At 37.3% G+C, this 27005-nt stretch overlaps 1 protein-coding gene across 7 annotated transcripts in view; it reads right to left on the bottom strand.

The window, feature by feature from the left end:
• Positions 1 to 27005, bottom strand: part of IMMP2L (inner mitochondrial membrane peptidase subunit 2) — a 525164-nt gene that overhangs the window by 442227 nt on the left and 55932 nt on the right. The gene's annotated exons all lie outside the window — the stretch shown is intronic.

Below are 27005 nucleotides of genomic sequence, written 5' to 3'. Positions count from 1 at the left end.
CTCACCTACTACATCTGTAAAGCACTCCCTGTATCACTTTTCTGCACGGATCCAAGCCTTTGCAAGTGTGATTGATGTGAATGCAGCATGCAAGGCTGACTACAGTCACTTGTGTGCCAGTATCATTGCTGGTAGATTGCTCTGTGTTCTAGATCTCCAAGGATGCTGTAACTAGATTTGAGTTCAGAAAATCTGTATTAAAATCTGAGCTTATTTAGCATTTCTTCATTCAGAAACTTCATAATGGCCTAAACAATGAAGACTACTGTTACATAAATATCCTACAATGGGAGTTTAGGAAATAAAGTCATTGCTTTGATATAATTAAGTTGTAAACTAGAGTGAAGGATTTCAGTGGGGAACTAAAACTGAAAATGAGGACACTTGCGTACTTATTTCTATTTAACTACAATTCAAAATTCACATCGAGGCCTCCCTGATGGGGAAAGAATATACTGATATTCAGTCTATTCAGAGAAGTCCCAATAACATCTTTAGCAAAAAAAGCTATATTGCCTTCAGATTTGCCATTATAGACTGCAGTCAGTCAGATTCAGTGTCTAGGTAGGAACACAAGACACCTCATTTAGTTGGGAAATACTTCTAGTAGATTGCCAAATTAATATTCATTGCTACCTGATTTCAAACCCTATTGTTCTGACCTCATAACCACAATTTTAGAAAATATGAAAGCAAAAGGAAATATCCAGTACAGATCACTGAAAGGGACTGCATGGACTGTGGCCAAACAGAATCACTACAGGATGTCACAGAGTGTTGTTAATCATATGGGAATGTCCTGGTTTGGCCTAAACCAGGCCGATTTTCCTTTCAGTGATTTTTACTTTCAGCTAAGTCTCCTCTAAGTAACTGCACTTTCTGAAACTAACTGCATGTTTTCGCAGACAGTGTCTGCTTCCAGGACTGATAACGCTCGAAGTTTGTAGTTATCACTGAGGCACCGGTAGGGATGTTGTGCAGAAAGGCTCTTGCTGTACTGGTTCTTGAGAGAAACCAAGGTCACTGCTGAATTCCTCACTGCTTACGAGTGAAGAGCCGAAGGGGGGTCGCAGCTGCAGGGGGGAGAGGACAGGGCAGGTGACCCAAAATTGACCAACGAGGGTATTCCATCCCATACATGTCATTCTCAGTATAAAGCGGGGGGATCACGAGGGTCTCGCTCTTTCTGCTATGGCCGGTGTCCAAGGAGGACTCCATCTGTTTTCCTGCTGCCCCCGATCCCGATCTGTGCATTCCTGAATCCAGCTCTCGACCGTCGCTAGGCCCAGCCTGGGCCTTCCCGGAGCCTGCCCTGCAGTGCCTGGTGGTGACGTGGCTGACTTCAGGGGAGCTCAATCTTGGTTTTGTATATATATATTTGTATATATTTGATTATTTCTATTACTGTTATAATTTTTTTTTTTCATTATATAGTTTATTAAAACTGTTTTAACTTTCCAACCCAGAAGTCTCTCTCCCTTTTTCCCTTTCCCTTTCCCTCTGGGGGGAGGGGGGGGGGATAACAGAGAGCATCTGCCACAGGTTTAATAGCGGCCCAGCTTTAAACCGTGACAGATTTATTGGCGCCCAACGTGGGGCTCGAGAGAAGCTCCGACAGGTTGCTCTGATAAGTTCGAATCCCAGCTCCAGTGGAAGCGAAGCAACTGGCAGCGTAAAGGTAAACCTATTTGGGCTGCTGAATTGTGGCAAGATATTGCTGCTCGGCTAGAGAAACTAGTCGTGAAGGTACGTCACGTAGATGCTCACGTACCTAAAAGTCGGGCAACTGAGGAACATCGAAACAACCAACAAGATCAGGCTGCTAAAGTGTTCCAAATAGATTTGGACTGGGAATATAAAGGTGAACTATTTTTAGCTCGGTGGGCTCATGACACTTCAGGTCATCAAGGGAGAGACGCAACATACAGATGGGCTCGTGACCGAGGGGTGGACTTAACTATGGACTCTATTGCACAGGTTATCCATGATTGTGAAACATGCGCCGCAATTAAGCAAGCCAAACGGTTAAAACCTTTGTGGTATGGGGGACAGTGGTTGAAATATAAATATGGGGAGGCCTGGCAAATTGACTACATCACACTCCCTCAAACCCGCCAGGGTAAACGTTATGTGCTTACCATGGTGGAGGCGACCACCGGATGGCTGGAAACATACTCTGTGCCCCATGCCACTGCCTGGAACACTATCCTGGGCCTCGAAAAGCAGATCTTGTGGCAACACGGCACGCCAGAGAGAATTGAGTCGGACAATGGGACTCATTTCAAAAACAGTCTCATAGATAACTGGGCCAAAGAGCATGGCATCGAATGGGTATATCACATCCCCTATCATGCACCAGCATCTGGGAAAGTTTGAACGGTATAATGGGCTGTTAAAAACTACCCTAAAAGCAATGGGGGGTGGAACCTTTAAAAACTGGGATAAGCATTTGGCACAAGCTACCTGGCTAGTTAACAGCAGAGGATCTATCAACCGAGCTGGCCCTGCTCAGTCAGACCTTTTACATACAGTAGAAGGAGATAAAGTCCCTGTGGTGCATGAAAGGAATCTGTTGGGAAAAACTGTCTGGTTCTTCCTGCATACGGGCAAAGGTAAACCCATTCATGGGATTGCTTTTGCTCAAGGACCTGGATGTACTTGGTGGGTGATGCTGCAGGATGGTGGAGTCCGATGTGTCCCTGAAGGTGATCTGATCTTGGGTGAGAATACTTAATTCTGAACTGCCATGATGTTAATTGCTGCATAATACTAACAGTGTTCATAAGTGTCTTTCAGGTTGAAGCAGTGGTGATGAGACCGGAGCTAGCTGCAAGTGGCGTCCAGTAACCTCCTCGAGACTGACATCTTTAACCTGCAACCCCGTGGCACGAACTGTGACAAAGCTCATACCATCTCTCCTACCCTGGGAGACTCCTAGCCAGATGGAAACCCACAATCCTGAACTAAATGAACTTGATGAACTTTTTTTTTTGTATAGAGATGGATCATAAACTAATGTTATCTGTATATATTTTAAAATGAAAGTTAGTGGTGATCTGAGTATGACGTGAATGGTATGGAATAAGGGGTGGAATGTCCTGGTTTGGCCTAAACCAGGCCGATTTTCCTTTCAGTGATTTTTTACTTTCAGCTAAGTCTCCTCTAAGTAACTGCACTTTCTGAAACTAAACTGCATGTTTTCGCAGACAGTGTCTGCTTCCAGGACTGATAACGCTCGAAGTTTGTAGTTATCACTGAGGCCACCGGTAGGGATGTTATGCAGAAAGGCTCTTGCTGTACTGGTTCTTGAGAGAAACCAAGGTCACTGCTGAATTCCTCACTGCTTACGATGTGAAGAGCCGAAGGGGGGTCGCAGCTGCAGGGGGGAGAGGACAGGGCAGGTGACCCAAAATTGACCAACGAGGGTATTCCATCCCATACATGTCATTCTCAGTATAAAGCGGGGGGATCACGAGGGTCTCGCTCTTTCTGCTATGGCCGGTGTCCAAGGAGGACTCCATCTGTTTTCCTGCTGCCCCCGATCCCGATCTGTGCATTCCTGAATCCAGCTCTCGACCGTCGCTAGGCCCAGCCTGAGCCTTCCCGGAGCCTGCCCTGCAGTGCCGGTGGTGACGTGGCTGACTTCAGGGGAGCTCAGTCTTGGTTTTGTATATATATATTTGTATATATTTGATTATTTCTATTTCTGTTATTATACTTTTTTTTTTTCATTATTATAGTTTATTAAAACTGTTTTAACTTTCCAACCCAGAAGTCCTCTCTCCCTTTTCCCTTTCCCTTTCCCTCTGGGGGGGAGGGGGGGGGATAACAGAGAGCATCTGCCACAGGTTTAATAGCCGGCCCAGCTTTAAACCGTGACAGGGAATAACAGGTTAAAAAAAAAAAAAAAAGCACGATTGCTTCATTTAAATGTGATGGACTGAAAACATTTAAAAATATATCAGGATGACTATAGCAAACGGATAAGTGATAACTAATAACAGTTGGGGCTGGTGAGAAGCATTCTTTTTGTAGGCATCTTTACCGTGCCTGTAGATAACAAAATCTTTTGTTTCTATCGTATTTTCTGATTCAGGTAATTTCCTGATGCAGTTCAGTAGCCTATCTATTCCCTCCTGAAATGGAGCTTTCAATAAGAGATTAGTCCTGAAAAAGAGAAAAAGAATATTTATACACTGGCAAAAGTAATTAGATAAAACGGCAGTTCTGAGACCTGTATGCCTGTTCCTTGTTACTCCTCTTGCCAATGTAGATGTCTTGTATCCAAGCTATCTATCTCCTGTCTCTCTGGTAAGTATTCAGGACAAAATTGTTTTAACTATTTCCATGGAACAAGGCAACTGAAAATCAGATATGGACCATTTCACCCCCCCACCTTCTTTGTCTCCTCAAGGTTGCACTGTTTGTATTTTAGAGCCATGAAGAATTTGCAGCTAACTTACAGACTACAGAACACATATTAAAATGCTGTTAATTGATTTTCTGACTAAGGGTAAACTATTGCTTTAAACTGATGGCTAAATTTGTCCTTTCTGAACTGCTTTTAGCTAACCCTCTAGGCTTTTATGAGATTTTGGTCCAGCCAGAGCCATTTGCTGCAATTTTCTTATCGGATGAGACCTTTAACCCTCATCTGGCAAGAAATCCCAATCATGGTCAGTTTCTGACTTGTTACCTACTTTCCAAGGTATTTAAAAAGCTGCCAACAGTTCCAATATTAATTTAAACAAAACCACAGAAAGAGAAAAAATATAAAAATAAATTAATTGCATGTATCATAATGGAATGTAAAATTACAACAGATTTCTCTGGATTGGAAGAAAGGGGTTTTTGTGTTACTAAAATGGTTAAGTAGAAAATTTCTTGTATTAAACATTGTGCTTCTGTTTAGGCAGACTACTCCTTTTTGTCTTTCCAAGGGTACATCTTTTATATAGATTGTCCTTTAGTTATCAAAAAAATTGCACAATTAAAAAATAAATTGATGATTTATTTGCTATTCAACTCCTTCCAAGGCTTTCTGTTTGATTGGTTTTTAACAAGCTTTAATTACCTTTCTCCTGATCGAGTCACTTCCCACTTTGTTCTAGCTTCCTTAGCCTAGCCTAGTGCAGCATTATCCTTGCCTAACCTTAGTAACTAGAAATCATTTGCCCTGATCTGGTACTTCATCCAGGACACAAACCCAATATGTATTTCTCATAGAAGAATTGTAAGAAAATCAATGAGAGTAAGTATACTTCAGTTTAAACTCTATACAAATATTTTCATGGTACAGGTCTTACAGCAGAAATAGAAGGCTAACAGCAGTTTCATATACATTCATATTTCCATTGTCCCCTTGTAGTCTTCCAAGCCATAAACTCAAGGTATTTTAGAATCGTAGAATGATACCGGTTGGAAGGGACACCAGGAGGTCTTCTGCTCAAAAGCAGGCTCAGCCAGAAAGGTCAGGTTGTTCAGGGCTTTATCCAGTAGGGACTTCCAAGGATGGAGACTTGCATAACCTCTCTGGGCAACCTGTTCCAACACTCAGCTTGTCCTACTGATGAACAACGTTTCTTGTTTCTTGTATTTTCAGGTCACCATAGCTAAGTTTCACTTCTCTCAGAAAAGCTACTTCTCTTAGTTTTAATGAATCTCAGATACTCTTAATAAATCCTCAGTTCCTGGAGCTTGCTCTCAGCCATGTGTTAAATTAATCTCCCAAATTTGCAGCAGTTGAGTTATCTGGCAGAGCCTCCTACTAGGCTACTCTGAGGCAAGACATAATACAGCTCTGTGCCCTCTGAGGTTTACTAAGGCTCCTACAAGCTCTTTGCATTTGCTATTGATTTATTTTGCAGACACCCCATAATAGCTTTTTGAGAGAGAAACAATTAATTAGCAGCATTAAGAAAAAAGGTAAAAAACAAAACAAAACAAAACAAAAAGCCCAACAGAAAATCCACCTCAATTTACCTTACTAGAAAATTCTCACAATGGTAACTGACTACTGTTCTTAGCTACTTTAACAAACAGAGATCCATCTTCACATAGTACTTCTATAAGTTTTGATGCCTTTCTATAATTGAACTATGACAAGTTTAAAAGAGAGAGGAATGGAAGCATATGCTTTCAGTAACGTCTTCACTTTTAGCTGCTACAGGAAAACTTAGCTAATGTGTATGGTTAAGCACACTAGTGTGAAGAGATGCTTTTTGAAGAAGAGCGCTAAATTAACTGAATTCTGGTATAGAACCTAAAGATAATATATGCACTTGAATGAACCTATTTTCAAATTTTCTGCATTACAGTGACGGATAAAATAAAAGATCTTAATAAGGGATAAGATGTCCACCCAGCAAATAACAGAAATGAAAAACATACCAAGTATAGCACATCATGCTTTTGTTAAAATAATACAAAAACACACTAAGAAAACTGACTAATTCTGATGGCTTAGCATATATTACCTTGACAGATAATACTGAAAATGACTCAAAATGTTTAAAATCTGTGAAAAAATGATTTGTGAGAGATAAGTTGCTACATATTTTTTAACTCTATCCTGCACAGAGACTACTTGGGGCACTTCTTTGAGAACCTCTGACATTGGTTTACGGTATTTTTAGTGAATTCTTCCATTCCTTTCAGCAAGAACTGACACCAGCCTGAAGCCACCATTTCCTAGTAAACGATACAGAACGACCTATCCATAACTGACAGTGATATTCAGTCAGTCCATATCAAATTGTGATGACCATAAGTGCCATTAAAAACTTGCTAATTCACGTAGCTTCTAACCATGTTTAATTGCAACATTAGAACAGTAAAATGCATTCAGTTTGGATTGCAGAACACGAAAAAAACGACTTGCCTCTTTAAGACCATTTTCTCAAACATGTTTTCAACTTTAATCTGTAAAAGAGTTGAACTGTGTGGTACCAGAGGCTCATTTGTATACTTGCACTACAAAATTTCAAATCAATTGCATAACCAAGTCCTACCAAGTGTTTTGCACCAAGATGAATTATGGTCTTTCCTTTAGTTTACCCTTGAGCTATTGGTGATGAATAAATTAAACACAGTAGTGGCTAGATAAAATTTAGAGATCTGACAGAGAACCTTAACACTATTCCACTGAATTAGGAATGACCATAAATGCAACTTACAAAAGCGAGTCATACTTCTCCATAGCACCCATTTTATTAGGATTGATTTAGTGTCAAATATGTATCTTATAATGTATAAACACTTGTATATTTGATGTGAAAAGAATGTCTTAGTAGACAGCACTTAAGTAAGCGTGTCATGTCGTAGCCCAAGTCCTTTCTCAGATTGTCATTAGTACCAGGCATTCAGAAGCACAAGTGTGAAGAAATCTCAGATGAATTTCTATTCGCCTTCTAACTGTTGGATGGTTTCATCACATTGTACTATTTTTGAACCTTAATAAGTTCTTAATTTTAGTTTGGTACTGGTTATCTAATGCTTTTATATATGGTTTCCAAATACATGTATCCTGATAAAGATACATAGTCTATCCTAACTTTGGTAATAAAAGGAATGAAAGTTTAAGTTAGCATTATACTCACTGTCATCAACTGTTTCATACAAGGTATTCTAACAAAAAGTTTTTCGAGAGAGATGAAGTGCATGAGATACTTGGCCCTTCTTGCATGCTCAGATTATATAAACAACCTACCCTGTCTTTATCTTTCACTAGGTAACATTTCTCAATGCTAATTTTTCCAGATGCCCTTTAAATTTCAAAGCAAGATAGTCACTTTACCTTTTACTTTCCTGTTACATTGATACAGAGCAAAGAAATATTCCTAATGAAAATGAGCAGTATCCACTGCAGAGTGTAAAAATGCAAGCAAAATGTCTTTGCTTTCCCAAAGAAAATATCATGGCCACCAGGCAATTTATGCCTGATTATTACTGGCCATGAGGCAGGGTGACCAGTCATGATCCAAGAGAAAGAGAAGCTAAGTGCATGGGCTTTTCAGTTCATGAATGTAAAAAAAGAATTCTATCTCAACAAAAGACTGAAAAAAAACCTTAAGTGAACAACAAGGCAAAAAAATATTGCCAAAAAAATAAAAGTAGTTTTCTGACAAGGGAAGTTTCAAAAACTGAATGCAACATGATACTAAAGTGGAAATCAAATTCAGTAAGTCTAAAGTAAAACTATACTGAGAGCAGAAACCTTGACATTCAGTGGGAAACATACATTTCAAGGATCAAATTGTTCTTATAAACTGAAGATAAAACAGCAAATTAAATAAATCAGCTGGAAGAAATCCATAAGACAGTAAAGTTCAAAGTATCAGAAACAGAGTTTCCAACTTTATTGAAATTAATAGTTTACAGAAAGCATTAAAGATTCTGTATGAATTTTGTTAGTGCACTTTTCATTTCTATGTTAATAATAGGGGAAAAATGAATAGTTTTTACAGCTCATTTTATCATTTTTTGAATAGTCTGTAAATCAATGAAATTCAAAGAAGAAAGGGTTTCTAACTGAGGAATACAGTAATCTAACGTTTTTAAAGCGAAAAAACATTCAAAAACTTTATTGGAAACAGAAATCAAGGTGGAAATTTTTTAGCTACTGATTCACATGAACCATGTCTAAACTGCAGAATGTATTCTCTAGAAGAAAGATTAAATACTAATCCGAGCTAAACTGGATGGGAAAAAAAAGAATGAGCAACACTTTCTGGAAGATAATCCGTTGCATTTCTTGTAACCAATATCAACAAATCTTGAGCAAGAAATCCAGTATCAACTATACCAAAACCTTTCGTCAGTAGACTTATGTGTAACCAAAGCCTAACAGAGCTATAGCTTAAAATTCAAACCTGAAAGAATACATCAAGCTGAAGATTTCACTACAAAATAAAGATCCTTTCTCATTGTGTTGGAAAAGCCTATACAGAAATGCATATGCTTATATTCCATAGCATGCACACAAGAAACTCCATATTCTCATCAAGTACTGAACCTCTTACACACATACACACATGTATGCATATATGCATAAGTCAAGCGCCAAACGTCTAGTCCATTTGAAATGCAGCAGACTTGTACTGTGATTTCAAGGACAGACTAAACTAACGTCACCCAGCACTGCATCAAATGAAGAAAGTTTTCTCCTCACCCTGCATCTCCTTGCCTCCACCTTTTTCTCCTTTGACACCCTATTCCAACAGAGCATTTGTAGAGCTCCCCAAAGACCTGAACTATGGAATTGATCTGGTTTACAATGTCCTCACAAAACAAACAAACAAACAAACAAAAACCCAAACAAATAAACAGAACAAAACATTCCAAATGGCTGCCAGTTATCCAGTTCATCAGTATGATTTACTAGGTGGTTACATGTACAGTGAGGCAAGCAAGGAGGATCCCTCTGCAGCTGCAACGTTGACTGTTTGGGAAACTGCAGTGTTATATTGTACAGAGCTCCCGCACATGCAACAGAGCTGACACTTCTGGAAAGTACTGATCTACTGCACAGGTATGATGTGACTGTGTATCACGTGCTAGCAGTTCCCTGCTTCACTCACCCACATCCTACATAAATACATAAAGTTCTTGAAAGTCCAATCTGCAAACTGTTGCAGATGTGCATGGGAAAACCAGATATACAGAAGTCTAAATAGACTAAAACAGAAAGAAAAGTTGATTCTGAATAAAAATGTTTGAAGGTAAGTGTATGAATTTTTAAGAGATTTTAACTGAAAAAATGTTTTAGATAGTTTTGAAAAAAACATTACATCCATTTTTATCCAGGAAAACACTAGCAATAATGCAAATTAAGGAAGCTGGCTTTAATGATATTGTAAATATATGACTTTCAAAAATGGTATGGATCCCTTGCAGGAAAAGTGAGAAAACTGAAAGCTATGTAGAAGTTTTCTCCACCTGGGCCCAACATATCAAAGCAAGACAAAATAGTGAAGCATTTACTAAGAGTTAGCCCACTCAAATTAAAATCCTGGTCAACCCTGGAACACCGTTTTGAACACAAAGGTTCTGTCAGATTACCAAATTTTAGAAGCACATCCCACATAATTCTACCATCATTCAACAGTGCTTATATTTGATATAATTCCCATTCCTGTGCACTTCACATTCTGAAGCAATATTCCTTTCATTGATGCTGAGCTCTATAGATATAAACGAATATTGTTTGACTACATAACCATGTAAGTTGTCTCTTCAACTTGTTCACTGGTTGTTTTGGACCACAACTGCGTAAACAGAAAACGTTACAGAAAACTCAAACAATCCCTCTTGAAACAAAGCTGGTCAAAATCCACTTAAGTTGGCTACTTTTAAAATACCCCAACAAGAGTAGAAGGTTCAACATCTTCTCTCAAATACAAACTCAATTACATACCTACATGACTTTTCAACAAAAGAATGATGATGTTTGGCACCAGCCTTTTTTGAGAGAAAGACTAAGACACTTCAGTTCTGAGTTCAGAAAGTCGAATTCAGGTGTTTACATGTAAGCATCCACCTGCTTTCTAGCCTCTACTTATGGTCATGACTAGAAATCTGCTGTACATCACTGGACTTTAAACATCTAACTTCCTAGCTACCTACAAGTAGGTAGTTACATTTAAACATCAATCTCACAACAGAATTCTAACCTTTAGCTACTAAGCAAAACCAGGTTTTACCTAAGCTATAAATGATTGCCAGAAGGGAACAGACTTTTTTTAACAGTAAAAAATATGCAATAACAAAAAATTGCAGCTATATTTTCTACTGTATTCTGCAGTGGTAACTGCAACAAAATCCTTAAAAGGAAGATACTTGAGGATTTCTTTGAAGTTACTCTAGGAATTTCACAAGATGTACAAAATGAACTACCACCAGAAAAGCCTAATTTGTCTAACCATATTTAATAGTTCTCTTGACTCTCATTGTCACTTACAGTACAACAGCCATTTCCGTGAGTTCATCTGAATGATTAAATCAACACAGCATGGAAATTAGAGAGGCCTAGAGACCAGTTCCTGAAGCAACATGCATAACACTCTTATTTTAGCAGCTGATATAATTAACAATACTGCAAGAACAAGTATCCAGAATATAAAGAAACAAACCCGTGCAATTCAGAATCTGACATTTGTCTCATAGTGACACAGACGACTATGTCAAAAAAAACACATTTGAGGAAGGCTTTATATGAAGGTACGCCACTTCTAACTGGTTTTGCACCTTACTTTGCTTAAATAGGCTTATAATTAGTCTTCTGAAAAAACACCTTCATTTCTCCCCTATATTCACAGAATCATAGAACCTAGAATGGTTTGGGTTGGAAGCGACCTTAAAGATCATCTAGTTCCAACCCCCCTGCCACGGGCAGGGACACCTTTCCAGTAGATCAGGTTGCTCAAAGCCTCATCCAAACTGACCTTGAACACTTCCAGCATCCTATTCCTGCATCCTATTCCTCCTTAATTCAACTATCACCTTAAATTTGTGTTACTTCAAAAGGTTGTTACCAATGAAAGTATAAAAACACTGTAATGTATCTTGTGGTATCTTTGCTATATACCCCAGCACAGAAAGCTCATGCATCACTTCTCTAAAGCCCATGCTTGCTTTCTTATGAAGAATTTATGTTCTAAAAATATCCTCCAAGATATCTTGCTCTATTAATACATGTTTCCACTTCTTACAAGAAAATAAGCAAACTGTTTTGCTAACTAGGAGCTATGTCTTACTTTCAGACTAAGAAAATGGCGTTAATTTTTTTTTTGGTGTTTCACTCACAAATATGAAAGTTTAATGTTGACAATATCCAAAGTGCTGGGTCAACTCCCAAGAAGGCTGTAAGAAGTTTCTCTTAATATTAATACAACACAATAAAAAGTTTAAACAACTGACAGATTGGGTCAAAATTAATGCAGACATCAATATGAGATATTTGCAACATTCTTATACAGACAAGCCAACAGCCAAACCATTCAACTAATAAGGAAGGAAAAAAAAATGATATTTTAAAGTGTGCAGTTCATATAAACTTTCAAACAGTAGACTGCATATATCCCAGCACTAGTCTCTCCTACACTGGTTCTTCTTGACCTCCATGATTCTTACCAATACATAGGGAGCAACAATATACAGCATGAAGGCTTGAACAATCAAAGGAAGGTGAGTGGGCTCTGGAGAGTATCTTGGATATCATGGACAGACTGAAAAGATCTGATGCTCATAAATTACAGTTATTTAATCCCAAGAAATAGAAGGTGTTTTCTAAAAAACAAATGTCATAATATTATGAAAAAATAGTCAACACCCTCCCTCACACTTGAAAAAGTACAGTTGCAGATTGCTTCATAATCATCCAGCTTTCAACCTGCAAATGACAGCAGCAGCCTAATGGGCTTTCCGTTCATTTTTTGGACTAAGCGCATAGGTCCCATCAAAGCCCTTTTCCTTAGGAAATAACTGACTCTGCAGTCCTCAGAGGAAGAAACATTGAAAAAGTCTACCTTAGCAGATTCCTGTGAAAGGGGTTCTTGAAAAGAAAGACGGCAAAGACAGAAGATACAGCAGTGTCACGGTTTAAAGCTGGGCTGGCTATTAAACCTGTGGCAGATGCTCTCTGTTACCCCCCCCCCCCCCCCCCCCAAAAGGGAAAGGGAAAGGGAAAATGGAGAGAGACTTCTGGGCCAAACCAGGACAAGCAGCCAACCTAGGAGTGTTGTTGTAACAGTTCAACTTGGAAAATTCCCATAAGGGAGTGAAGAGGGAAGCTGAAGGTTAGAAGAAACTTACATCTTCCATAATACTCTGAAATCTAAGTTGTTAGAAATGAATTAAAGCCTTTTCTAGCAACTGCTAATCTTTTATAAAATTGGTACTGTTGATATCCTTTGTCTATGTGTACATATGTGTGTGTGTGTGTCTATACACATGTATATATCTCCCCAATGGAGGCTCAGACACTGGAAAGTCTGAGCAGTAGCATTCCTTCCTCCCTATGCCCGCTTAAATGAGGCATAAGATCTGGATGTTTATACACTCTTGCTAAAAAGGGAGGAGGAAAACTCACAGAAGACAAGCATCACCTTTGAAGACGTTTGGAAGATGCAATCATGAGAATCAAACACTGCTTGATTTAATCAGCATTCAAACATGGCTGTTATGTCAGCAGAACAGTCCAACTGCACCAAGATGGTCAGGTTTTGGTTAGAACAACAGGCAAGGAGAGTTTGATAGTCAAACTCTCTTCTTATTCGACCCAGGAGTGGCAGCAGAAGAGCACAGTCCCCTTCCTAAAGCCTTCCACCTCTTACATTCCCTGACAGCAGAACTCAGATACTCCTCTCTGAAGCCACGACTATTCATAAATCATCTTCAATAAAAGGGCAAGAGCAGAAGAACTGCTGGAGGGGGATTCGGATAACAATGATCTATAGTTATAAGTGTGAAAATCCACAGAAAGGAGTACTCTGGATGAACAAACTGAACCAAGACGTCTGGTTTAATTGACAAGACCTTATAAAGATGGAACATGCAGACAGCCCAATGCCGTTTTAAAGGCTGAAGACGTTCAGTGTAATAGGAGTTCTGACATTCACCACATGAATCACTGATATATCTCCCTTAAACTTTAAGCCAAAAAAAAAAAAAGAAAAAAAGATCATTTAAAGCTATGATAGCTGTTAAAAATAATTCAACAGAAGAGTACTGTTTTAGTGAACTAAGCTAAAGTTACAACTTGTAAGTGAATTAAATTATAGCTCTTTAAGTACACATTAATAATGTGTATTCATTTCTAAATAATAAGCAATGCTTCATAAGTAAAACACTTAACCTACCAGAAAGATTTCTATGCTTATAATTTTCAGCAACACCATATAATTTGTTTTGTATGTACACTTTGAAGGTTAACACCTTTCCCGTAAAGTTACTCATTTCACACTACACTACAGATACTACTGGATTTCATGGACCTTAATAGCCAGTCCTAATATAAAAATAACAGAAGGACATGCACAAGATTGAAGGGAGACAGTCAGGCAATACAGAACTGACACATCATGTTCTAAACTGTGACTTACAAGTCCAAATGAAGAGTCAAGTACTTGAATACTTTTGCAAATATAAGTGATTTGCCTGAAGTTCCTAACTCCTTTATTAAAAAATATGGAAAATAAAGGAAAAAAATACTATAAAGAGAAATCTATGGGCAAAGATGAGTGAAAGAGACTTATTTCAAACCATGAGGTATGGTAATTTTCTAGAAGAATAGCAAACTAGGCTAGTATCAGGATTAAAGGGAACATTATCAATGACCTAAATCTAAGTTAAGGCACAGAATTGAAAGAATTATTTAGAAAAATGCAGAATAGACACAAGCATGCAACTGTATGCTCCTCTGCAGAACAGCTATTGATGCATAACTGTGTAGATGCAAGACAGCTGAAGTAATCCAAAATATTTATTACATAAGATTTAAAATAGAAATTATTTTGCTTCCTGCAGCTCTCATGTCACTGAAAATGAGCCACTGTGCTTTGCAGGCCTTAGGAATCTAACTGGGGATAACCACAGAGGTAAATAAAAACCAAATCAGCTCATGACCCTGATCTTACACACAGATGGTGACACAGGAGTGATTAAAAGCAGCACTTCAGAAACTCTCTTGCCACTTATGCAATACACTTTTTTTCCCTATGTGAATAACTGAGTTGGAGAAATACATATGATCTTAGACAACAAAGCACATGAAATTGAGGGGTCAGTGAGAAGGCTAGAAAAATTCAAAACCAAGAAATAAGACTACAGTCCATGAAAACAAACCAAAAAATCCTCTAGACATAAAATCTAAGAACAAGTTTTAAGACTCATAAATATAGTCAATGACTGAAAATGGATGCCGCCTGCAGAGTATTCTGCTTTTTCTGACGGTCCTTTCTGAAACTGCCTGAAAACACGAAAACGAGTGAAAGCATGCGGATTTCTGACCCTAAATAGACACAGTGGGACCAACATAAGAACATATTAGTGAAACCTTAAGAAGACAGTAAGCTAAGTAAAATACAGTGAAGGGATGACTTGTTTCATCTGCTCAAATTCCAGCGCCTGGATAGATGTGTTACTGAAAAATAAGTGTCATATATTTTGTAAGTGTGGGACACTCTGTGAACAAAAATTATTTAATATTCTATGAAATAATTTGAGGGGTCATATACTTGATGAGTAAAGGGTAAGCTAACAATTTCCTGGGCATAAACTTTTATTAGCCCACTTTAGTGTTCCTCATTTAAGTGAGGTTTTTGAAAAGTGTATGTATATAACAAACCTAGACAGTTATGTATACTTTGCTGCTACCTGTTTAATATTCCTTTGTATAAAAACCAAGGCACACCTTATGTACTAATTACCAAGTCTTCTCTAACGTCACCTTAGAGATCATTACAGTAAGCAATGAAAACCTTAACAGAAACTCTGCATTCCGCGTACTTACAACGTACCACCAAGAAACAACCTGTGGTAATTGGGAGTATTGTAGTCATTGCCTTCTCCCATCCGTATAAGTTCCATTCTCATACATGTCCACCACCCCTTTTTTCCCTCTTTTCATTTGCCTTCTCACCTTCTATTTTTATTGCCCATCTGCTTCTCCTTTCCCTTGGCATAACTCCCCATCTTACTCCTTAGCAGTAACATGTGGGGCACAAATATATCTTCTTATAGGCCACTATGAGATATTAAGCCATCCGAGCACACAACAGTGATCAATAGTGCAGTAGAAGCTGAACACTGCACAAAATACAAAGATTACTGAACACAGGAAATATTGATAGAAACCAGGAATCAGCACAACAATGAACCTCCTGCAGCCTTGTTTCATTTGCCCATTTTTATTATTATATTATTTGGATTTATTGCTAATATAAAGTCTGCAGATACCAACAGACTGACTATTAATGCTGCAAAAATTATTATGGATCAATTTCATGGAAATGCATGCATTCTCTCAGTCCTTGATCTTCCAGCTGTTACATAAGGAAGCAAAATACCAACTATCTGGAAGAGGAAAATGGATGAGGGGTGAGCAATATATAAAAACATAATATAAGCTTGAAATAAAGCAAGAAAAAAATCAACTGACTCTGCTCCTTTCCCTCATTTCTCTGCCCTGTGGTTCTATAGATTGAATAGACCCGACTCATTGCACAAAATCCAAACCAATACATCAATAAAACCAACCAAAGATTGTGCACTATGAAACAGAAATAAATTTTTGCCAACCTGTTAACCCAACCAGCTAGTACTTAAACAGGCTAAATCCTTAATCATTGAAGGAAGTGACACAGAAATAGATGACCTATATACTATTACAGCTGTTTGTATACTGATATTTAGCCCAAGTCTGTGCAAATATAATGGACAATAAAATTGATCACCAATATTAAAAAATTCTATTGTAGTAACACTCCAGATTCAACTATTCTATAATTCATTCACAGCAAATTTTTGTCTTCAACACTAACTAAAAAACCTAAACTAGCATGAGGTCACCTGCTCTCTTAAAATTCTCATCCCTGCTCTTAAAATTAAACGAGGGCTTAAAACATTCTGATTCTATTCTCTAATAATCCCTCATTAGCTTAATTACTTACATTCTACATAGTAATATTATTACTACAAACAGTCAAGCCTACTTAAAGTTACTGTTCTAGAAATAACTAGAAACTATGATCCAGGAGAGATGCTCGTTTTCCTTTACCCACACACCAGCAATTCAAATGTTCCTTCCTTGTGTGCCTTATTATGTATAGAAATCAACAAGTCCCTTCACATTAATATGCTATTCTTACATCTTGGTGAAATTTTCTGAAATGCCTAATATATTTACATATGATTGTCTTTGTGGGATTTGCATACAACTGCCTACAAACAGCTCACTCCTATTTTCAGACTGATAATAAATTCATTATTTTCTCTAAAAAACTTATACATGGTGCAATTATTATCCCTCAGAATAACTTGCAGTTACTCACTGTGAGCATGTCTGCGTGTATGGTACCCTACATGTCAAATTCATCATGCTTAACTTCACCTATCTAAAACATAGGTTTGTCTAATCTAATTACCCAGATCCTCCATCCAATTCATTGGGACAGACAAGCACAAAAAGAAGACAATTCATCCTACCTATATCAGACATCTTTTAAAATGGGATAAACTGCTCTCTCAGGGTGCCTGCTTGCCCGCTTAATTACAAAGGAAGTCTAGGTGACTACATTTTATTAAAAAACTCATTTTTAGATAGATACATTTAAATAAGAGATAATCCAGCCATTACATGCCAACAGAAGGAGTATTTCTGGTAGTATAGTTACATCATATCCTCAGAATGACACAGACTAAGCAGACAAAAGGTATTTGCTGTCAGCAGAGCTGAATTCAGACTAAAGTTGTCTGCACGGCACCTTTAGCTGGTTTGCTGTTCTCCTACCATGACCCAGCACAGCTATGCTGGCAAGACTCCATATGCCAAGCTTGTCCTGGTAACGCAACTGTAAGAAAGCTGAGTCAAAAAATTAATAAACATATTAGTTGAATGTTATAAAAGTTCACAGCTAAGTATGACTGCTGAGATGCAAAAGAATCCTGCTGGATATTAGTGCTTATTCTGCGCATTCATAGTTTATAATCTTAAATGAGAACTAGAAGTACAGTTCACAGAAAACGTTAAAAAGTGTTCTAAGAAATATACTGAAATACAGAGCAGTGTGTGCTGGAACAAATTCGGTTTTACATCTGTATACAAACATCATCCCCCAGGTCCTGGGTAGTGTGATGGGACTGTAACAAAAAACAGCACAGTAAATTTCTTGTGAATTTAAATAACTCACTTTGTAAAGCCAGATCTTTGATTCTGAAGTCAAGCAAGGAAAACAGATTCCAATGTTGGTTTAACCACCTGTTAAAAAATATTCAGGGCCTTTTAAAAAAGAAAATAATCTGTCCAAAATAGCAAGAACAACAAAAGCTTTGTTTAAACCTGATACTTATCAGGCAAACAGAGCATGAAAAGACAGTAATAAACTTATGCTCTGCTATGCCTACTGGACCCATAATACTGCTTTTTCTTGCCTTCTCTCAAGTCTGTGATCAAAAGACAGAACACTCTTAGGCAATAATACATTTAAGATTAAGAAGAAAAAACAAAAGCAGCCTGGAACAAAAGAAAATTTTTGCTGTGCATTCAGTATCATCATTTTTATCAAACTTTTCTTTTTGAGGCATATATGCTCCTGACTGAAAAATAAAGGTCTAGAAGAAAGTAAAACATTTGGAAAGGAATTCAGAATGAAAATACCAATCTAACGACTACATGCAACACTCAAGCCATGTTAGTGCCATACTGTATCGTCTTCAAAAAGCTTGCTTTGCTCACCTCACATTAAGATGACAAACTACTAACTTTCCATGCCTCTCCTAAACATTTTATTAATTTTTTTTTTTCAGAAACACACTTTTTCTCCTTTGTTTTTGAACTTCTGTTTTCTGCTGTTTACAAACAATTATAAATAGTTTGAGCTGGAGGAATTAGAAACATTTCCAACATGTATGCAATTTCCAGAAAGGCAGTATGAACATCCGATTCACTCCACTGGTTCATAGACAATGGTTTAGATCATTTGTTTAGACAGAGCTGTTTCTCACATCTCATATATAAATCAAGCACAGCTTTAAAGTATACAAATTCTAGAATGGATTTATTAACCTTGTTTTGACAACTATCTTTCTTAAAGCAGGCCTAAAAAAGTCCATACGACTAAGAACTTAACTAAAATATGCATACTGAAAATTCAGATTTTTCTCAGTAGAAATTATAATAGCTTGTTCTTTCTGTGGCCAAAGAATTTATACAATTCCTGCTTTGGTACCACTAGGAGTTATATACATGCCTCAAATATTAATGAAAATAAAAAAAAATCCTTCTTTTTTCTGTCAGCTACAGTAATAGATCTTAGATTTACGAATAATGTAAGATGAAGTGAATAAAATATTAAAATACTTTCCTCCGTAACAGTGACAAAAGCTTTAGGTTGAGTTCAGATTAAGATGCATTAAGACATGTAAAACATTTGAACAAGAATTGGTATTAATATATAAATGTGTTCTTCACATTCAACATGAAATACTTTAAGCCAATTAAGCAGCAGAGACCCAGCTAATATATGTAGTTGATTTTTAAACTTGTATATTATTTATCTGAATTACTGCAGCTTTCCACAGTTGTGCAATTGAACGTGAGCAGTTTTGTACATTTGCAGTCACCATACAGCCTAAATATTTTGTTTTTCACTTCATTTTATTACACTGCTCCAGGCAAGCAAATTTCCATTAAGCAACAAAGATTATGTAGTTTAAAAATTATTTCTAAAAGCAAAGACTTTGAGATGACATCTGCCATGTCTTCTATTGGGAAATAATTTTAAACCGCGAAATCTGACAACAAAGATTCACCCCGCCCCGTGTATTGAGTAGTAACAGAAACCTATCAACCAGCAATCACATGCACTTGTGCCCTGTTTCAACTCTCCAGGTTAACTAAGGGCAACTACCATCAATAACAGAACAAGACTTATGTCTCTATTGTCAAAAATCATTTTCAGTCTTAGACAATGTAGTTCTTTTGGACAGAACAGCATGGAAATAGTTAAAATCAAAGAAAATTAGGTCTGGAAAAGAGGGAGATGATCCAGTCGAGACTTCTTGCACTGAAGTGGAACCAATAATACTTGATTTATTACTGGCAGAACTTTGTCCAGTTTGCTCTTTACACCAAGAATTCAGTTTCCACCTCATCTTCTTTTTTTCCTAGACTAATTACACTCAGGTTTCCTGTCTTCCTTCACAAGGCTTTTTTAAAAAAATACAAACCTTTTTTTCTTCCTCTGGAATCTCTCCAGTCTATGAATGTTACGTAGTTATGAGCTTCCCACATTATCACTGGAACATATGCAACAATGATAAAAAAGCAAATCAATCCTCCATTACTTGAAAACACTTACGTAGTGATAGAAATCCACTTCGTTTCTTCTAAATTTTATTTTCACTGAATCAGTATGACAGAATGGTTGGAAGGGACCTCTGGAGGTCATCCCCCTGCTCAAGCAGGGCCACCTACAGCCAGTTGCCCAGGACCATGTCCAGATGGCTTTTTGTAATTCAAAATTATCTTCTCCATTAACTTCACCTGTTTTTTACATTCATACATTTTTTCAACTTCAATGTAATAATAAATCAATTCTTTCTAAATCAGCACAATGACATCCTAAATCTGATTTTATGACACTTAAGTGCAAAACTACAGAATTGATTTCTTCACTGCTACAGCAAAGGTAAATTCAATATAGTCAGGCTAGCTGGTTGATAGACCCGAGATCTTAAAAAACAGATCAATACAATGGGTGTGGCTTTGTATTTGTATTTTACAGGTTTTCCCACTGACAGACTTATGTCCATCCCGAACTGTAGAAAGAATATGATCACATTACTGTGACAGTGCAGTAATATTATGGCTCAATTTCACTTTAATTCACACTGTTGCTTAAGAAACAGCTAATAAAGCAGTTTTCAATATAGGAACTAAAATAATACAATATACATTACACAAAAATGGATGGCAGATTACCACTGGGAGAAAAAAAGTATGGCAAATGATACAATTTTAATTTACTAAATTTTCAAAACTCCAGCAGAATATTTTATAGGAAGTTTGTATGAACACAAACTCCCTGGTCAGCTCAAGTAACATGCCATAAAAAGAGCTTTGGATTTTGAAGAAAAACGCATTTTAACTCTTAACAAGGTATGAATCCCTCCTTCTTTCGGTCACTTTGTTCAAGTACCATTAGCCATGGGCAAAAAGACACTGCAAGGAGAATAAACCTTAAATACCATTAAAATACAACACTTAACAATAAATATGATATTTAAAACTATTTCTTGGCTAATGCACACAAAATATACCTGCAACTTCACAAGGTGACTAAGCATTAGTATTATCATTACCCAGGCAAGACACACAGAGCCCATTCCCCTTAACTGCTGTCATTCATGTTGGAAAGGGCCATCCTTCACTGCTACCTGGAAATGATCCTGAATGGTGCTGCCTTGACATCTCTTGCTGACTCCCTTTTTGCCTTTAGGTTTGTATAACTTTTCATGCTGTTTTTCCAACTGAATTTATTGCTGATTCCCATCTCAACAATATAACCTACATCTTTCATTTTATCTTCCTTATCTTGCATTATTCTACTCTGCAGACATTTTCTCAGCTCTCTCAACTTAGCAGTTTCCGCAGAAACCTAAGCCATGGTTACACATGCCATATCAGGGATATGGCTTGGATCCTTGATCAGGGCTGAATACAGAGGGACAGGGGAAGAGGAAAGAGAGTTTTGGGAAGTTGCTTTTTCCTCATGTAGAACATGCCTCTGTATCCACTTTTCTGTTTCTATAAATAGGATGGGAGTAAATTTTGGACCCGCTGCCAAGGAGTGTACTCCAAGTGTCTAACACCCAGAAGAAATGCTGTACATAGAAAACCTGAAACAGCCACACTGCAAAACCCTATCTGCTCAGAAGTATGAATGAAGGCAGGTACCAACACAGCTCAGCAAGCCCAGCACTCCATCCTTCAAGCAGCACTCAAGGGATCCAAGTGATGAGGACACATACTGATAAAAATGCAGACTTTGAACACATTCCCTATCCACAGACAAACATCCTGATATCAAAACACCCCCCAAATGGAAATTTCAGGCTAAAATGTGTAAACAACAAAGAATTGGACAAATCAGAGAAAACATATTAAAAACTTCAGAAAAGTCAGCTAAATTGCCTCTTCATGTAGAATGCTAATTAAAATGACATTGAAGTATGAAAGGGTTCATTGTTCATGTAATGAAATATTTAAAATTTATTACTTGACAAACATTGAAGTACATTTACTTGACAAATGTTTAAGTATATTTAAGGAAAGCATAGAGAAAGCACATCCTTCTTTTGAACCATGTCATAACATTTGCTCATATTAGCACTAAGAATCATCATCAGCTGCCTGATTGACATATATGCTTAATTTCAGAGAAAGTCTTGGTAATTTTTATTTTGTGGCATTTAATTGTTACCTTATTATCAATAGTGTGATTATTTGCATACCTATCCTCACAATTTATTATTCTTTCCCCAACAAGTTTTCTATCTTCACAACACTTGAAAAAAACAGAATTTACATACCTAACTCGCAAATCTACTACATTTCAAAGGAAAATGCACTCATGATGCTAATACTTCCATTTAAATCAAGGGGGTATGCAAGAAACCTGTTTGACAAAAGCCTATGGAAGCTAAAATTAATTTGCTGTTGCTGGTAGAATTTAACAGGGACACACACAAAATTCCAGAAAGAGTGACAAAGGCAACTAGAATGCTACAAAAAATACATGGTTTTGTTCCTTGTCTGAAGAGTGTCACAGGTTTTTTTTAATAACTGTTCTTTCACTTGAGATAGAAAATTGAAATACTTGAGTGTTTTCTATTCATATTGCAAATGAAACATTACTGACTCACTTAATCAAAAAAAATTCAATACCTTTTCTTGTAATTGAGTTAGTGACTGAGCTTAAATAGTCATTTTGCTGATATAGCAAAATAAGGATAGGACACGTGGTATTTTACAATTCTACCAACAGGGTGATAGCCTTCTATTTGTTAATACTATCCTTTATAAATATATCATAAGAAGGGTAATTATATAAGAATGACCTAACCTATCAGGCCAGTTAGTCCCTTGGTGTCTGATGTATGTTTGCAGCTAAGGAATGACCATGTGTCAGCCTGCAATCTAGATATTTTTGTGAAGTCCTACTGAATGACATGAGAACTTCATGAAGTTCAGCAAGGCCAAATGCAAGGTCCTGCATGTGGGCTGGGCGATGAGTAGATTGAGAGAATTCCTGCAGAGAAGGACTTGGGGGTGATGGTTGATGAGAAGCTCTACATGAGCCAGCAATGAGCGCTTGCAGCCCGGAAAGCCAACCATACCCCGGGCTGCATCAAAAGAAGCATGACCAGCAGATCGAGGGAGGTGATCCTACCCCTCTACTCTGCTCTCGTGAGACCCCACCTGGAGTACTGTGTTCAGCTCTGGGGCCCCCAACATAAGAATGATATGGAGCTGTTGGAGTGAGTCCAGAGGAGGGCCACGAAGATTATCAGAGGGCTGGAGCACCTCTCCTATGAAGACAAGCTGAAAGAGTTGGGGCTGTTCAGCCTGGAGAAGAGAAGGCTCCGGGGAGACCTTACAGCAGCCTTCCAGTACCTGAATGGGGCCTACAGGAAAGCTGGAGAGTGGCTTTTTACAAGGGCAAGTAGTGATAGGACAAGTGGTAATGGTTTTAAGCTAAAATAAGGCAGATTTCTATTAGGTATTGGGAAGAATTTCTTTACTGTGAGGGTGGTGAGACACTGGCACAGGCTGCCCAGAGAAGTTGTGGATGCCCCCTCCCTGGAAGTGTTCAAGGCCAGGCTGGATGGGGCTTTCAGCAACCAGGTCTAGTGGAAAGGTGTCCCTGCCCGTGGCAGGGGGGTTGGAACTAGATGATCTTTAAGACCCCTTCCAACTGAAACCATTCGATGATTCTATGACAGGATTATAAGCCAAAGAAATTAGATTAGAACCCTGTTACAAAAAATAAAAATAGCTAAGAGTGAACCATTGTTCAAATAAGGATTTTTCCCCTTTTTTAAATTCGAGTTTACTGAAATGTAATTTCTTTAACCACTCTTCAGCTACTCAGCTAAGTATTAACAGAAAACCTGCCATCATTACCATTGCAAACAGATGTTTATATGCCTTTTATAAACATAAGTACAGAAAGCCTATGAAGAGGAATCAAGACTGTTGACAGCAGCATAATGACTATCTTTTAGGTGCCTCAGTCAAAGAGCAGAATCCAAAGTACAAAGGCAGAAATACAAAGTCAGGCAAAACAATTTCTTTCATATTCATTTTCATAAATAAAAGCAGGTGTTTCACAAAGGCAGTCCGAAAATCTGGATTTCTTGTTTGTTACAGTGACAAAGCAAAAATGGAAAATACCCCATTAACTGGATAATTAGGTGATCTCCTGGAACAATTTATCTTCAATAGCTACTGAATATTTTAACAAAATATATGTCAGTGTTTATGATCATAAGAGAGAAAGATTATGGTTTTGATGATAGTAATCAAATCTAGAAATCAGATCTGCCTTTTGTCTGTGATATACTATTATTTTAATAATTTCTAGATGAAGTTAGGAAGTACAGGAGGACAGAAAGCAAACTCAAATTGAGAAGTCAGTTATGAGTCTTCAAATTTTTGATAATTGTAATGTTTACCTGCATAAGTGTTTATCCCGTGTCCCAATTTAATAGAAATAGAATAAACTGTAAACAGACAAAGGTATTTCTGAAGCGCCAGAAGAAACAAAAAAAATTTCAGTCTTATATTAACATAATATTTGCAAACTTCTGATAAATTTCTTCATTTTCAGTTTGTTAGAGTTTCTGTCCCAAAATTTCCTTTGTACTGAAATGTTCCATATAACTTCTCTGTCATGAGGCAAACGTTAAAAAATGAAAGAAAGCATTGAGAAAATAAATTTACTAACCTTTCAGTTACAAGGTTATATGCAAAAGTCCTTCAGTAATTATTTCACACACATGTAATCTCGCCACTGAACAGAATCTGGCTGTGTATTTGTTCTTAAAATTTCAGTGAGAACTACAAACACACATACTAGATTTGGAATATTGATTACTACTTCAGATCAGTCTTAAACCTGTCTTCATAATTTTGAAATGGAAGTATCATCACCTTGATTTGGTTCTATTTTATAGATGGACAGAGACCTCAGATTTCCATATATTTCATGCATTAGTAATAAAGAAACAGCAAGTCACTCTTGTAAGCAAATAACATAACTAGTAGAAAAGGGATAGAGGCGTGATATTTTGAAATATGGAAAACTAGACTTTCAGGAAAATTCTGTTAAGACTGTGGAAGCAACCAACCAGTGACAATTTGTTAAAATGTGGACAATAACCTTGAACCCAATCTGCCAGGTATGGCGTTTGTCAAAAAGGCTGAAACTTTGTACCGATGAGACCCCTTAGTCACAATACACCTCAGGAATTAGACCAGATACTGTGAGAGATAATGTTATCTGTCAACAGCTCTCAAAATGAATGCCAGTCAGTGAAACATATATACATATTTTAAAGCAAGTCACAGCTGACTTGGTTTAAAATGTGCATCACCTCAGTATTAAAATAATAACACAAAATAAAAAAATCATACAAAAATATAAAACCCCCTCCAAAAAACCCTCTGTGAACTCCACAGGTAAAAATGTCCCACATATGCCACTTCTCATGGTCTATTTTACATTAAGAGACAAATCATACATATATGCCTGCAAACTGCTGCAATAAAGTAAGTTTCTACACCACAATGAGGTTTCCACAGAGTATTTAGCAAAAAAATTCAAGACTGTCCCTCATAGCACAAAGTAGTCTGAAGATAGTTACAAAAGCAATCACACTGAAAAGGCTTTCTTCAAGCATTTTTTTAATATCACTACAAAATGCACACTTTCTTTCTTTACAATAAAAGGAGGAAATTACAGGATATTCTAATATGCAAAGCTGCATAGTGATAAGTATGACTTCTTAAGAAGCTTTCCCAATTAAAAAAAAAAAAGAAAAAAAGTTTTTCTGTGGTTGGTAACAAACGTATCAGATAATAAATGCATGAATAATTTTACAGCATTTCATAATATTATGTGACACTGCTGATAGTTTTTACATATATATGGATACACACATATATACACATATGTATACATACATATCACACATGCTACTTTTTCTTGCTGTTGGGTGAAAAAAAGCTACAGAAGGGGGGGTGGAGGAGTATGACAAATATTGAGTTCCTTGAAGCTGTCTCAGACTCAAAAGATAAAGAGCTGAACACAGTGTAGTTGATTGAATAAGTTTGATTTTCTTTCTGATGAATTGTACACACAGACACAAGAGCCTTTAAAAAGAACAACTATTACTTATAAAGTGTATTTGGAAGTTGCACAACACTTCTCAAAGCTATACGATATACACAATCAAAAGTTACATCAAGACCCAACTCCTCAGGTTTTCTTCTAGGCTCATGATAATGGGTGCTAACTACACTCTAAAATGATTTAGTATTTCCATTTGGATTTTCTTGCCAAGAGCAGACAGTCATTTCCTGCCCCCTCTCCCCACACACACCCCCCAGTGTCACTCCTGTAACAAACCAAAACAGAGAGGAGCCCTATGTCATCCTCATTATGCTGGGACCTAAAGGAAGAAAACAACGCAGTTTTTCCTACAATACAAATGTAGTTTTCCAATACTTGTCCCTACGACTCCCTATCCTGAGAACTTCAGGTACCATGCAATACTGCAAGAGCTACCTGATGCATCACTGCCTTGAAGTAACAGTCCTTTCTCAGTTACATTGGCAAATGATTTTTTTTTGTGATGCAGTAGGTAATGTGTAAAATCCCAGACTACACCACGCAGAATGATTCTTTTCTAGGTTTTGCTGATCGTGCTTATAGCACAATCATTTTAATGTCAGCCTTCAGATTTTACAACATTACACAAAATTAATTCTACACCTTCTCCGAATGCTGTCCACAGTATTTTCTCTAAAGAGAAAACAATGAATCAAGCCATGAAATCATGCTACCTCCTACAGTAGTTTCATCTGAAGGGGAAAAGAAAAAGAAAGGAAGAGGAAAGGAGGAAAGGAAGAAAGGAAGAGGAAAGGAGGAAAGGAAGAGGAAAGGAAAATGAAAGGAAAGAACACAAACCAAAAATACAACAAAAAACCTTCTAATAATCATGGA

Source organism: Nyctibius grandis, chromosome 5, assembly GCF_013368605.1.
Source record: "Nyctibius grandis isolate bNycGra1 chromosome 5, bNycGra1.pri, whole genome shotgun sequence".
Lineage (NCBI taxonomy): Eukaryota > Metazoa > Chordata > Aves > Nyctibiiformes > Nyctibiidae > Nyctibius > Nyctibius grandis.
The sequence above is the reverse complement of the archived record's forward strand: the minus strand, read 5'-3'. Positions and strand labels throughout refer to the sequence as shown.